The following is a 12,116-nucleotide window of genomic DNA, read 5'->3' as shown; positions in this document are numbered from 1 at the left end:
TAGAGACAACATACGTGTCAAATATGAGATACTGTGTAGGTCCAAAATATATGTTGGTACATGTTACGTAAAATCTTTTAATCTTAACCATTAAAATTACAGATCTAACGGTTAAAATAATTTTGATGATGTGGATTAACGTAGTGTCTCTATTTTAGACCCTCGTATTGTGCTTTTACGGCTATACATGTGCACAAATTATGGTTTAATAAAATTACGTAATTGCTCGATAAATCCTAACCACAAATTGCAGATCTAACCGTAAAATAATTACGATGATGTGGTTTAGGTATAATTATGGGAAAAATCGGTTGTACCTCTTTGTAAATTGATGGCTTGAAAAGAATGTTGTACATTTATCTTAACGTTAAACTAAAAAAAAGAATATTCAAATTCATCTAGTAGTGCATGAATTGGAAACTAATTAAACTCAACGTTATTTTTGAAACAGGAAAGTGCTACATGAAAAAAAAATTGAGTTACAATCTAATAGAACTAATCACGTGGGTGTAGAGTAATGTTTCTGGACTCCTTTTAGATAGAGACAACATACGTGTCAAATATGAGATACTGTGTAGGTCCAAAATATATGTTGGTACATGTTACGTAAAATCTTTTAATCTTAACCATTAAAATTACAGATCTAACGGTTAAAATAATTTTGATGATGTGGATTAACGTAGTGTCTCTATTTTAGACCCTCGTATTGTGCTTTTAGTATATAATAGATAGATAGATTGGCCATATGGGCAACTCCATATCGTGGTGTTCTCGGAAAACTCCACACACGTTGAACTCAAACTACTTCAACTACCTACTTCAAAAAAAAACTACTTCAACTACCCCATTTGAATGAAATCAAACTTTCGCCGCTCCTCATAAAGCTTGACATCCCCAAGGGTTTCGACTCTATTCATTGGGCTACATTCTGAACATCATGGTGAGACACGGCTTCGCACCATGGTGGTGCGCTTGGGTTGCGCTCATTTTCTTGAACTCAACCTTGCATGTGCTCCTCAATGCCATTCCTGCCAAAGAGATCTTTCATGGTTGTGGTCTGCATCAAGGTGACTCGTACCCCTGCTGTTTGATCTCATTATGGACCCCCTCCCACAGATCCTGGATCTGTCTACTTAGTCTGGTCTGTTGCAACCTATCCGTGGAAGATTTGTCAAGTCCCGCACCATATATGTTGACAACGCTGTTATTTTCGTGCCGCTTGAGGCCCAATGCATTTCCTACCTTGCAGCTCTACTGCAAAACTCTGCTCTTAAGCAGAGTGACTGCTTGATTCTTGATGATGAGTGATGACCAACAACGAAAACCTCCCACTAACCGACCTCGTCACCTTGATGTCTCAGCAATGGGCCTACCCATACAACTCCTTGTATCCTGGCCAAAGATGGCCACCGGTCCTGTTTTTCCCAGGCCAACCTAAGAGCACGCTCTTAGGAGCATCGGCAAGGATGGCGCCGTACGTGGAGGAGCGCCACCTACTCGCTGGGCGCTACCCATCATCGGCAACATGCACCAGCTCGGCCGAGGCCACCACCAACGGAAGCTGCAGGCTCTGGCCCGGCGCCACGGCCCAATCTTCCTCCTCCGCCTCGGCTCCGTCCCCACGCTTGTGGTCTCCTCGCCCTCCCTGGCCGACGCCGTGCTCAGGACCCAGGACCACATCTTCTGCAAACGACCACAGCCGCACACGGCCCGCGGCACGCTCTACGGCTGCCGGGACATGGCCTTCGCGACCTACGGCGAGCGCTGGAACGGATCCGCGCTGCCAGCGCTAGGGAGGAGGGATCCGCGGTCAATGTGAGCGAGCTCATCATCAGCCTGACCAACACCACCGTTGTCTCGAGAGCGGCGTTCGGGAACAAGCTCAAAGATTGCTGCACTAGCCAATTGAACTAAAAGTTCGAACCGATGAAAAGAGATTAGATAGTGTATTTATATTCAACACTCCCCCTCACGTCTAGGCTATTTTAGTTCTTAGCGTGGGTTCGGTGCGGGCCGCAGAATCTTTTTTCTTTTGTTTTTAAAACTGCGTGAGCAGCGTCTTGAACTTGAAACCTCTTGGCTCTAATATCATGAAAGATTGCTGCACTAGCTAATTAAACCAAAAGTCCGAACTGATAAAAAAAGACTAGACAGTGTATTTATAGTCAACACAGCCTCGGCGGGCTGGAGCCAGCCAAGGTCCGCGGCATGATGAAGGAGCTCACGGAGCTGCTTCGGTGGGTGGACTGGGCGACGGGTCTCGACGCGAGGGTGAAGAAGACCGCGACTGAGCTCAACGGTATGGTCGAGAGGACGCTGGCGGAGCACGAGGCGAGCCGAGGAAACGAAGACAACAGGGAGGCTGGCGACCTCCTCGACAGTCTGCTCTCAATCTTCGACAGTCTGCTCTCAATCTTTAAGGATGGTGATCAGGGGTTCACGCTGGACAGGATTGATGTCATTATGTCAAGGCGCTCATATTGGTAATTCGATCAAGAACTAGTCGATCTCTTTAAAGTAACCACGGGCGTACGTGTTGACACGATCGATCCATTTTCGTATCAATTGCAGGACATGTTCATAGGAGGCACGGACACGATCTACAAGGCGATAGAGTGGACGATGGCTGAGCTCGTTAAGAATCCAAGAGAAATGGAGAAGGTTCAAGCAGAGGTGAGGCAGGTAGCTGGCGCAGGAGCAGGAGTTGTCCTCGAGGAGGAGCTGGAGAAGATGAGCCTCCTTCACGCGTCCATGCAGGAAGCTCTTCGGCTACACCCGCCGCCCCGGCTACCACATCCTAGCCAAGACCCGGGTGACGATCAACGCGTGGGCGAACCAGTGGTGGGAGAACGCCGAGGAGTTCCGGCCGCAGAGGTTCATGGATAGGGCCATCGACTTCAGCGGCAAGGACGCACGGTACATACCGTTCGGTGTGGGGAGGAGGGGATGCCCCGGTATGGCGGTATCGCATTCAGGACACGCCTCGCGGAGCTCACCCTGGCCAACAAGATGTACCATTTCGATTGGGAGCTGCTCAAGGGCCAGGACCTGGAGTCGTTTGAGGTCGTTGAGTCCAGCGGCTTCGCGCTTGCGCTCAAGTCACCTTTGATCCTTGCCGTAACACCTTTGTAATTAAGCATGCGTGGACGACCACGGTTCAGATCAGGGTTAATTTAGGGTTTCGTTTTTGGTTCTTTATTGCTCGGCCGAAGCTGAATGGGCAAAATTCGCCCTTCTAAAGAAAGGTGAATCCAAATTCATAAAGCAAAACTCTCACTGAGAATTATTAATCACACTCTCAACATCCCGCTCACATCATCAGACAATTGTAACCATTAGATTATGATTAGAAGCTGTAGCTGCCCGACTATTGCCATGTCTATCGCTTTCACTCTGTGTACATGCTCGATGGAATAAATTCATGTGACCAAATTTTACAATATCGATGTCTTTACATATTTTATTTGCAATATCATTTGTCATTGCAAATATATATTTACACTGTTTCACTCAATATTAGTTTTTTTGTTTGTACAAAGATAGCACAAGGCGCAGGGTATTCTTCTAGTAGGTTGTAATTAAGATCTTTGGCAAACTATTTGAACTCTCCATTCTAACAAATCCATTTGTATTTTTTATGGTTATTGATTCACAATGGATTCAATAAAAGAGAGCTACTCAAAAGGTAAAAAAGTAATGTCATCTTATGCCTGGGTAATGTGTGATGGTTCTTTTTTTAGTAGAAACAATAGGGGAGGCTCCGACAGTAAATTTATTAGTAGTGAAAATATGTACAAGAAGGAAGAAAGAATGTACAAAAAGGGCTTATCCCCAAAAAAAAACTACAGAGCATCTAGCCAGACAATGAGAGGATATTTCAGGTTGTCCTCCATTCTTTAAGAAAGAAGGAAGAGTTTCCTTTTTAAAAGAAAAGGATCAAGCTCTAATAGTAGGTGTATACATTATAAAAAATGAGAGAGTTGCTATGCTTCCAAATCTGCCAACATGTGGTGGAAACACTTCGAAGAAGAAAGGTCTTCCAAAGTTACATCTTGCAGTGGTAATCAAGTGAGGGAGTTCCAAACTATCATTAATCGTCATATTTATTGATTGCCATCATTTTCTACTGAAATTGCAGGTCGAGAAAATATGGTCCACGGTTTCCACTAAACCGGCATAACATAGGCAGTAGAGGCCATCATTGATGAGTTAAGTTTTTTCCTTAGTAACATATCCTTCACATTTAGGCGGTTATTAGAGATAAGCCAAAAAAAGGATTTTGATCTTGGGTGTGCATTTTGATTTCCATATTCAATGAGAGAAAATGGGGGCCCAATGTGTTCAAAATTCAACTTGTAGATTTCGCTGGTAGAGAAATGGGTGCCCCAACTGTAGGACCATGTTTCCTTCTCTAAGGAATTCACGGTGGGTTTGGTTTGGATCACAAGGAGATTCAATTCCTAAAATTTCTCAAAAACTTGGGTGGACAAAGGGAGATCAAAAGCATCAATGTGGTCATCCAGCTCGAGGATATTCTTCACTGAGGCTAACTTGTCAAAAGAAAGAGCAAAGCCTAGGGAACTTTGTCGTGAGTAAACGTATGGTCCATTTTTACTCAAAATAAGGGCGGTGTCACCAGAAGCAATCGAGCATGAGGCAATTCTTTTGAACTTTGAGCACCGTTTTAGAATATCTCTCCACCAAAAAGAGCTAGAGATATTAGCAGCTTGTGCAGTAAAATTGTTGTAACTCCTCCAAATTAGATGGACCTAAGGGATATTCTCTTTGTAGAAAAATTTATGCAACAACGTGATGAAATGACCTCAATGTAGGCAATAGGATTAGTGATGCCTTGCCTTTGGACTTTGGCCTGCAAACTAAATCCCAAGCCGCCAAGGATTTTGGATGGCTGAATTATTCAATTTACCCCACATGCCAGTTCTTCTACCTGTATCCATGATTTGATGGCTCCATCCGCAAGTTTAAGAGTGCAGAGGTGGAAAGTTGGAAGAGAGATGATGTGGTAAGTTGGAAGAGAGATGAAAGGAAGGAGGCAGTGATGATTGATTCTAGAGTATAGTGGACCAATATGTCGTGAATGTGAGGTCTGCTAAGACCAAGTGGAAGGCCAAGATAAGTAAAAGGGAAGGATTCTAATATGTATCCGAAAAGCCCCGGTAGGAGACTCACTTTTCCGTTAGAAAGATTGATAGGGAGTAGGCAGACCTGGCAAAGTTTACTCTAAGACCCACAGATTGGGAAAAGCACACCCTTAAGGCAGAGAAGCTTCTGAGGTCAGCCTTGCACTACTAAGAGTGGTCGTCCTCGTGTATTGGGTTATCAGGAAATCCACATTAACCAGCAGGATGGGGTGGTTGAAGAATTAGATTCAGCAGGCCTTGTTGATGACATACTGAAGGAGATTAGCTGTAGCGACAAAAAGAAGAGGCGAGAGAGGACCCCCTTGCCTCAAACCTCTCATCTACGGTAAAATGTTTCGCTGGAACACCATTGAGAAGGGCCGATGATGTGCCAGAAGTCAAAATGGAATTTATCCATCCGATGAAACGGTCATCAAAGCCGTAGCATTTCAACATGGACAAGATCACGTCATGCTCGATCATGAAAGCCAAAATCTGGCCCAATGTATGCCCATATATACTACTTTCTTTTAGACGGAAGGGTCAAGATAAGCCTGGCTTTAAATTAATAAAACCTCAACCGGCAGAGTACACAAGTTCACAACACAGACCACACCAAAAGGTTACAAGCTGAAAAACAAAGGCGGGGCCAGCTCTGACCACCCACACATAAGCAATCATGCCCCAATGCAACTCCAAACTATGTGGGTAGACTAGTCCAAGCAAAGCAAAGCAAAACAAAAAAAAACAAGGATAAAGGAAGGACGGAGGCCGTCGTTGATCAGTCCGAGTGGTCTCTGATGCTGGCATGAAGCATGCGAAGCCTACCAATCGCCTGCTCCAACGCTCCCTCCCGGTCTCGCCTCCTAGCCACTGGCTTCCAAACCTATAGATAAAGTAGTATTTTGTACACACCATCAACATGCTAGGAGAGGAAGATCCCTTCAATAGTAAAGTTGTTCCTAATGTTCCAGAGGGCCCAGCATAGGGATGTGTATCAAATACAGCAGTTCCCTCAAAGAAAGAAGATGTGAGTGGTGTCCTCCGCCTCCGCACACAGAGCACATCGCCCCGACGACGGTCCCCGTCTGCGGTGGATATTATCACTTGAAGGTAAGCACTTCCACACCAGCTGCCAGAGAAAGATCTAGACTTTCATGGGTATTGCGACCTTCCAAATATCACTAAAGTGTTTCCTGGGGATCCCCTGACACAACTTTCGGTATAAGGACTTAACCGAGAATCTCCCCGAGGGTTCTAACGCCCAAGATATATCATCCTAGCCTTGCGACAACTTGTGCCAGCAATAGCCGTAAAGAGAGAATCCAAGTTGACCCGCTCACGAGCCCCCAGTTCGCGACTGCAATCGATTTGCCATCCCGTGACGGTGAAGCAACTAGCCATCATAATCTGTGGCTCTGTCACAATTTCGTACAGAGCGGGGTAACGGGTTCTTAAGGGTCCCAACCCTTGCCACCAGTCGTCCCAGAAGCGGGTGAAGAACCACTCCACACCTGGTGTTTCGCCCCCAAGGAAAACACCGATTTAACCTTTTGGATATAATTCTAGAATTGCGACCCCGGATGGTGAGAGTCCACCAGGAGATCTTTGGTCCTAAGGTATTTGTTCCACGTTATTTCTGGCCAGAGCCCTTGCTCCCCAGCATAGAGTTTCCGGATCCATTTCGTCATGAGACAGATGTTCATGAGTTTTGTGTCGATAATACCTAATACCCCACAAGAACTTTGGCTTACACAAAGCTTCCCACCGAACCTAGTGGTACTTGCGCCTTGGGCCGTTGGCCTCCCAAAAGAACCTGGCCCGGTGTCTCTGCAACACGAGGTGAATCCCCTCACCCAGAAGGTATACTCCCATTGCGAGAGGCAGGTTGGACAAGCATGCATTGATCAAGGTCAGGCGAGCCGCAGAGGACATGAATTTTCCCATCCAAGGGTTCGCCCTCCTGCCAACCCGAAGGGTAAGTGGACCCCAATCCACTGCTGCAATGGCCTTATCTTCAATGGGCAAGCCCAAGTAAGTAAAGGGGAGCGAGCCCAACTTACAATTCAACATATTAGCAATGTTCTGTTTTTCGCGTCAGTAGTCCCCAACACCATGACCTCGCTCTTGTGGAAATTAATGCGAAGACCTCACATGTTCTCCAAACAAAGAAGCAATAATTTGAGGTCTGCAATACCGCGAGCATTAGGTTGGATCATAATGATTGTGTCGTCCGCATATTGAAGATGCGACCCCCCCCCCCTTGGGTAGGAGGTGAGGGATAACCCCGGAGATGTGTCCTGGCCTCGAAGCCGCGTCGAGGATAGCAGCCACGGCTTCAGCCGCAAAATACAAGAGGAGAGGGTGTAGTGGGTCACCCAGACGCACTCCCTGGCTATTACGGAAGTAGTTTCTGGTGATCGCAGTCTGGCCCCCTGAGACCAGACTCATCGCGCGGTGGACCCTCCCCGGGTCAAAGCCTTTCCTGAGAAGTCTACATGATCATAAGCTTTCTAAAAGTCTAGCTGGAGAAAAACTCCCTGGAGTTTCTTAGACATAGTCTCATGAATGATCTCCTGAAGGGAAACAATCCCTTCAAGGATGTGGCACCCCTTGATGAACGCAGATTGCGTGCAGCTAATCGTGCGGTGAGCAATGGGAGAAAGGCGAATCGTATAAGCCTTAGCTATGAATTTGAAAATAACATTGATAAGAGCTATGGGCCTAAACTGCCGAATGTCCTCCACACCTTGAACCTTGGGAATCAGGGAGAGAATCCCAAAGTTAAGTCTCGCAATAATATCCACGCGTCCCAACGCGAAGCCATTAAGGATGGCTATGATATACGGTTTAGTCAGCGACCAAAACTTCCTAAAGAAGATCAGTGGTAGCCCGTCCAAACCCGGGGCCGTGTCCACCTTCATCCTCGCAAGCATCTTGTCAAGCTCCTCCCCGGTGAATGACATCATGAGCCCATAATTTTCCTCTTCTGAGACACGCCCCGACTGGTACTAGAGAGAAGGAGCGAGGGAGACAGCTCTAGTTTCCCCCGCCGAGCCCATAAGATCACGGTAGAAGGCGTAAATGTGCTCTTGAAGAGCCTGTGGCTCCGAAATGACGGCCGAGTCCGAGGTCAGTCTCGAGATCAGGCATTTCCACCGATAGCCATTCTCCATGGCGTGGAAGAAAGCCATGTTGGCATATCCTTTGAGTAACTAGTTCATGCGACTCCTCTATCGCCAACACTCCTCCTGAACTCGGGACATATGGGTGAGCTGACCTTCCAGGTGATATCTGAGGGCCCATCCCTCATCATCCAGACCTACGAAGTCGCCTCGAGCATCCAAACTTTGGATCTATGCAAGGATACTCGCCTTGAGATCCCTGACTTCCCTCCCTAGGTTGGCTCCCAGGCCTCTAAGGAATTGGCGAAGACCCGTCGAGATTTGTTGCTAGGCATCTATCGGATCCAGAGAGCCTCCCCCGGCTGCCTCCAGCTCTCTCCATTTGTCAGTAACTAGGCTGACAAAATCTAGCCTCTCCAACGAGCCCTGTTCAAAAAAGAAACGAGGAATGCGCTTCTTCCACTCCTCCCCAGAGCTCAGGACTAGCGGGGCATGGTCTGAACCAATGATTGTCTCCGCCACTAGGGTACAAAGTGGAAACATGATTTCCCACTCAGTAGAGACAAACACACGGTCGAGCACACATCTGACCGGGTTTAACTGCTTGTTAGTTCAGGTGTAGCGAGAACCACCCCTACGGATCTCGTGGAGTGCCAATTTGGCAATGCAGTCGGTGAAAGGAAGAAGCAAGTTTTCAGTGCATACCATGTTTTGAGTATGTCACAATTCATGTCTAATTTTAGCTAATATTTAACAACATATATTTACGGGTCACCGTAAGTACATCATTGGGATCTTCTTTCAAACATGAACCTATTATAAAAAAAAATTGAAAGTACATTAAAAATGTCAAAAAAATCTGAAATAAAATTTTAGGTGTACGTCCTAACATTCTCTGTTCGTATACAAGTTTTCATGCGAAAACAATATTTTATGTGTTATGTATAAAAAATACAAAAAAAATGTCTCGTACGTGGTCGTGTTGGAGCATCAAAATTTATTTTTTCACACGGAACACATAAAATATTCATTTTTTCGAAAACTTATGTGCTAACATAGAATATCTAGATATACACGCAAAATTTTATTTTAGATTTTTTTGAAATTTTGAAATAATTTTTCACACAACAAATTCATATGCACTGGTGAACCGAGTTGGATTTCCCACAACCAAGTTGTATGAGCCAGGAGATCACTTGTTCGATCCCTTGCAATTTCGTAATGTTTTTCTCTCTCTCTGCTACGTAACTAGGCCGGCCCAAAATAGCTAGTAGCAGCCCATGAACAACAACACTACAGAAAAAGCAAACAAACAAACAAACAAAATTCGCACGAATATCCGCGTAAAATCTGAGGGTTAACGAGCGTAATGAGCCAGCAAATCCGAAAGCAAATATCATTTTTTCACGACACTGAACAAATGAATTGAAGCGTGCAGCATGCATATATCTTTGGACAATGAATGTCGGGATCCCCTAATGAACGCTTTAAGCGGGGTAGATGGTCCGCTCCGCGGCCAGTCCTATACACCGACCAGGTCGGTGCCGATGCGGGTTGCCGCACACCCCTGGTCGGGTATTGGGCCTGGCCCATTTAACTTTTTCGCTTTCGTTTTCTCTTTTTTTTCCTTTTTTCTTTTTCCGTTTTCTGTTTTATTTTCTTTTTCTTTCTGTTTATTTTTTCTTTTGTTCAAATTAGAAAAGTTTATATTCGAAAAACGTCAAATTTGAGAATTACGAAAATTCGAAAACTGTTCAAATATGAAAACTGTTTAAATTCAAAATTTGTTCAAATATGAAAATCGTTCATATTCGAAATTTGTTCAAATTTGAAAGTTGTTTAAATATGAAAATCGTTCAAATTCGAAAATTGTTCAAATATAAATTTTGTTCAAATTTAGAAATGTTCAAATTCGGAAATTGTTCATAGAAAAAAATACATTTTTTGTTCAAATTAAAAAATGTTCAAATCTGAAAATGTTCAGATTTTTTAAAAACTGATTTATTTTTAATTTGATTTTTTTAAAAAATTTACAAATGTTCAGATTTTTAAAAAAGATTCTTTGAAAAAAGAAAACAAACAACAGAAAAAAAGAAACGAAAAAGAAAAAAACCAGCTTACCTGATGTTGGGCTGCGGCCCAGTTTAGTAATCCGGGCGCGGGGTGTGCGGCAACCGGCTTCCGCGCCGACCAGCTCGGCATACAGCAGCACCCCGCTCCGCGCGCCTGTCTTACGAAGGAGAGGCTTAAATGGGCTCGGCCCAATTTAGCGTACCGCTTCGGGAAGTTTACTTCGTTCAGCTGTTTCGGGATACTACTTCGTTCAGCTTTTTCGGGAGTTCACTGTTTCGGCTGTTTCGCATCTTGTCTATTTCGTTGACTGTTTATCCCGTTTCGGATCATTTCGAGCAGGAATGGATATAGATGATGTGCGCCGCCTCTATCAAAAGCCTCGTCTTGCGGCGAGCACCACCGTCGCCACGGTGCACCAAATCCACCCAAACCAGTCTCGTTTGATCCACCCCACCTTCCTCTTACTCAGCTACATCAGAAACTCGCCTAGCGCTACCCACATCTGCCGCGGCGCACACTTTAATATGAGTGCAGAAATGCCTCTACAGGAAAGTTGCTGTGGTTTTCTTCAGTTCGTAGTGTCGCTTTTCAGTTTCAGAAATTTACACAAACAGATGGTTTTCTAAATGATCTAAAAATTCACTTTTTCAAATCCAATTCATACAAAATTTATATCCAAATTGTTCAGATAAACATGATCTAATCAACCATGAAATTTGTTTCAACTTTTGAACAACTAAAATTTGTTCACTTTTCAAATCTGAATTTTAATTGCTAAATGTGACCAAATCTGAATTTTAATTGCTAAATTTTTCATCGCCGAAAAACAAATTTCGAGGATGAACGGATTTCCGAGGATTTGATATAGGAAACCGTTTCATCCTTTAACGAAAATTGCAAAAATGAAAGGTTTTCTTCTTTAAAACAAATTTCAACAAAATAAACGGGTTTCACACGTTTTGCTGCATGAATAGATATTTTTTATGTCACAAAAAATGCAAAAAAAAACATGAACGGTTTCCTCCTTTAAAAAAATTTCGGCGATGAAAAAGGAATTTCGAGGATGAACAGATTTATGAACCATGAACATTCGTACTACATGAAGGAAATTCAACTATAAAAACAGTTCTCTCCTTGAACATTCCTATTACATGAACGAATTCCACCTATCAACGGTTTCCACTTTTGAACAAATATTTGAAAAAATCAAAACATGAATGGTTTTCTTCTTTAAAACTAAAATCAATCTCAGATGGAATGGATTTCACGGGGTGTTGGTTACATGAACAGATATAGATGATGAACAAAAATTGCAAAAAAAAACATGAACAATTTCCTACTTGAAAAAAAAATTAGGGGATGAACGGATTTCCGAGTATATGATATACGAAACGGTTATCTTCTTTAAAACAAATTTCCGAGTATATGATATACGAAACGGTTTCCACATTTTAAGAAAAAATTGACAATAGCAAAACATGAATGGTTTTCTTCTTTAAAACGAAAATCAATAGATGGAATGGATTTCACGGGGTGTTAGTTACATGAACAGATATAGATGATGAAGAAAAATTGCAAAAAAAAAACATGAACGATTTCCTACTTCAAAAAACAAATTAGGGGGATGAACGGAGTTCCGAGCATATGATATAGGAAACCGTTTCATCCTTTAACAAAAAATTGCAAAAATGAGAAGTTTTCTTCTTTAACAAATTTTAACAAAATGAACAGGTTTCACATGTTTTGATACATGAACAGATATTTGTGATGACTGATG

At 43.6% G+C, this 12,116-nt stretch overlaps 1 pseudogene; it reads left to right on the top strand.

Annotated features, from left to right (window-relative positions):
* The first annotated feature begins 960 nt into the window (after nt 1-960).
* Nucleotides 961-3,132, top strand: LOC124647940 (annotated as a pseudogene).
* The last annotated feature ends 8,984 nt before the right edge of the window (nt 3,133-12,116 follow it).

This window comes from Lolium rigidum, chromosome 4 (assembly GCF_022539505.1).
Source record: "Lolium rigidum isolate FL_2022 chromosome 4, APGP_CSIRO_Lrig_0.1, whole genome shotgun sequence".
Classification (NCBI taxonomy): Eukaryota; Viridiplantae; Streptophyta; class Magnoliopsida; order Poales; family Poaceae; genus Lolium; species Lolium rigidum.
The sequence above is the reverse complement of the archived record's forward strand: the minus strand, read 5'-3'. Positions and strand labels throughout refer to the sequence as shown.